The sequence below is a fragment of the Ochotona princeps genome, chromosome 6, assembly GCF_030435755.1.
Source record: "Ochotona princeps isolate mOchPri1 chromosome 6, mOchPri1.hap1, whole genome shotgun sequence".
Classification (NCBI taxonomy): Eukaryota; Metazoa; Chordata; class Mammalia; order Lagomorpha; family Ochotonidae; genus Ochotona; species Ochotona princeps.
Window position 1 is genome coordinate 73,327,410 of NC_080837.1, and position 3,964 is coordinate 73,331,373.

Below are 3,964 nucleotides of genomic sequence, written 5' to 3' on the forward strand. Positions count from 1 at the left end.
GCAAGGACCGAGTCTCTAAGATAGAGTCTTCTCAGAGAAATCAGTTCACTAGAATTGAACATCAGATGATAATACTCATATGAATACTTTCATGTTCTGAATTAAAACCGTCATCACAGCCAGCTGACGGCAAGGAATACACAGTGCCATACTGCATTTGCTTTCACAGCTTTTGTTCTACATTGACTCTCCAGTTCCTCACCGGCAAAGGAGTGTTGTTTATTAAACTGTGTGTGGTTTTCCATCAGATAGGTGACTTTTGTTGTTGTGCACACTGAATCACCTCCAGCCTCTATCCAGTGTCATAGTTGAAAGCCCAACCTTCAGGATCTCCCCTAGTGCAAGTCCCTTCCTATCCTGATTAGTTTCTGATTAGTTTCCATCCCCTAGTACGCCTCATTAATGTACAACCAGAGAAGTCACACAGGATTCAGCCTAGCAGCTTGACCCTCGTCACCTCCACCTGTTGCATCCAAATAATGCACTGGCCAACATTAAGAGATTAACACTGATATGTTAGTATTCAACCTACTCCAAACCTGATTTGCATGCCACTGCTTTCTTATTAGTAACATTCTTTTTTTATTTCAGGATTCCACCCAGGACATCACATTACAGTTTGTCCCCTTAGCTGGTAGGGTCTGTGACAGTTTTTCAATCTTTGTTTTCAATCTTTGTTTGGCTGTTTTTCAAAAGTGCTGTTGAATTATTTTTTGTGGAATGCCTTTCAGTTGGGGGTCACCATGTTTTCTCTCATGGTAATATTGAGGTTATGGAATTTTGAGAAGAATGTTATAGACATAAAGTCTCATTGTATTAGCCACGAAGACATTGGCCCTGGTCACTTTGTCAAGGCAGTGTTCTTCCCTCTCCTCATCATGGTGTTTGCCAGCTGATCACTAAGTGTAAATAGTTTACACTTTATGGGTGGAAGGTGTGAATATTTGCTTTATGGAGGAGTCATGTCTTGCAGTGTATATGTGTGTATGCATGTGCGTATATGGAATTTCTCTATGAGTGTTTGTGTCTTTGTCTTATTTATTTTTCCAACAGTTTATTTTAAAATATTCATTTCATACTTTGAATTATGATCAAGTCTGCTTATTATTTTCTTCAAATTATCCCAGCTTTGGCCATGAGGAGCTATTTTGATTGCCTTCTGAAGTCCTTTGATAGGGCCTAACGCTTGTTTTCTGAGCTCTTTCTTATGCTACAAGTTGCCCCAGGCTTATTTTCATTTTTCTTTTCCCCATCCTACTCTAAGAATCAATAATAATGTCTCTATCAATCCCTCTTTCCTTTAAGCGGATACTGCTTAGAAACTAGCATCTGGCTGCGAATGTATTGATATGGGGTATCCCTGGGTTAAGCCCTCCTACTTGTCAGAGCTAAAATGCATGTGAACGTCTACAAACGTCTACCCATGTATATGAATATACATAAGAGTTTATTCATAATTACTTGTATCTCACATTTCTGAATGTTCTCTAGGAACTAGCTGAAATGTTCTATAATCATGGTAAAAATCAGCATTTGCTGCCTCTGATGGGAATCAGCTGGTGGGATTAGATATGGAGCAGAGATCCATCTGACGCTGTGAACATGAGTCCTCAGATAGGCCCACTTCTCTGAACTGGCTCTGGGGTATTGCACTGCCTCTTCCTTCTGAGTTATGACTTCCTTGTTTCCCACTGATGCCGCCATTGAACAGAAGCCACCATTCTCTCTGGGTCACATGGGCTCTGTTTTGCTGCGATGCTTCTGAGATGGCAGAAAGAAGGGAAACTAATATCAAACAAACACAAAAAAATTGAAATGTAAATAGCATTCTGGCTTTGATTTAGCTTTGAATCCATTATGTTGCATATTAGGTGAGTAATCTTCTGCAGCGATCATCTCAGAATATCAAAAGCAGCAGTGGCCAGAGAAAAAGACTGAGTTCCTGAACCACCAAGAACCAACAAGAACCAATAATGAAGCAGCGCAGGCCTCTCCATTCATAATGAAAGCTCATCTTATTTTCAGTCTTGAGAAAGATAGTGTATAAAGAGGTAATTGGATATGCCATTAAGTATCTCAAGTTGACCTTATTAAAATCATTATTTAATCTTGAAATTTTAAACCACAAAATGTACAAAGTTATTTAAAAAGTCAACAGATGTATTATACACTGATTATTACAGGTAAATTTAAGACTATCTTAATATGTTTTATAAAAATGTCAAAAAGAGGTGAGTTCTCATTTTATGTATTTCTACATGGAACAATATTTACTGTTCCTTTTAGCACTGTGCTTCCAACTGAATAGCATAACCAATGAAAACTGGACATGTATAATTCAGTGAACTCTAAGTTATTCATGTTCCTCAAGAGGGGCAGATTCTTGGATACCCCAAGTCTTCTGAAGTTGGCATTTCATGGGTTTTTATAATTTATTTTTATATAATGTATGCCCCACTCATCTTTTACTCAGAGTAATATTGAGCTTCATGTTGTGAACACTTGGAAAGCAAAAAGGCTACCAATAGGCTGGGTGGCAAGTTGAGGTAAGATCGACATAAAATATTGGTCACAATGAACTAAAAATTGGTAATCTGCATACAGCTAGGAGGTGCTGAATTTCTAAACCACACCAGTGGTTTATCTTGCCTTCACATTTCCACAGACACACAGCTCAAAGTTCATTTCCTGTTGCCAATTGCTTCCAACTGATTGGTCTTCTGAAGAAATCCAAGCTCAGTCTTTGAAGGCATTTAACTGTCATGCTAAGACGTTGGAGCTGGGTCAGGCATTTGGCCTTGCAACGGAGACGATACGTCCTGCGTCAGAGTACCTGAGTTTGACTTGCGACCGTGCTTCTGACTCCAGCTTCCTTTTGAAGCAGACTCTAGAATGCAGTGGTAATGGGCTGAAGCAGTTGGCTTCCTGTCACACACGTGGCACACCCTAGTGTCCAGCTCCCATCCTCAGCCATGACAGCCCCATCCAAGCTGTCATTGTGTGTCTAGGAAATGAGCCAATGAAAGGATCTCTGCATCTCTCTCTGTCTATATGTTTCTCAAATAGAAAAACAAAATGACAGACTTTAAATTTCAGAACCAGAACTAGAAATACACTTCAGGTTTGGGCAACAAAACACCCATATCCAATCCTTAAAATGAGACAAATGATACATGTCTTTGGGTCTGGCCCCCAAGCCTAACAGCAAGATAATGGATACACAAAGGAGTCTGAATGTAGCACAGAGGATAACTTCCTCTGATTTAAAAACTTTTCAAGTAAGCACCTGGAATAATGTTTGACCATTAAACAAACAGCTTAAAATAGCCATTTATATTAATCCCCGAAGTAAGATATGGAAAATGCAAATTATGATAGTTTAAAAAAAGATGATCACGGCAGGAATATAGGGCACAGCTTTTCTAACTTTCAAACCCCAGCATCACCTGGGGATTTGTTAGAAATGCAAGATTTAGCACTCACCTCAAGCCCACTGAAGCGGAAATTGTCCCATGGAATTAACCTATGGTTTAAGAGGGTCTCTAAGTGATTCCAATGCCAGCTGAAATTTGGGAAACTATGTGAGCGATCCCAGGAACAGGGAAGTACTCAGGCTCAACGACAGTTCTTCCCACTGTTTGGTTCAATGGGACAAGAGGACAGTGGTTTGGAGAATCTGGAAGGCAAAGGTTGCCAAACTGGGTTGCAACTTTGATTAAAACATTGTGCTGGACACTCCAAGAACAGAGCCTTTAATATATTTATATATCCATCTTATGGAGGCTTACTATGGCCAATAAGCTAAAGCCAAGAGAGCCGATAGCCTGTTTCTTTAGTCCTTGCTGGTCCAGCTCCCAGAGAGGTGGGTGGAGAAGAGTTGTAGGTGGATTTAGAAGGATAAAACAAAATATCCCACTTGCCGTGCTTCTACAACAGTATTACAGAGTCAGTAGTTAGATCACCT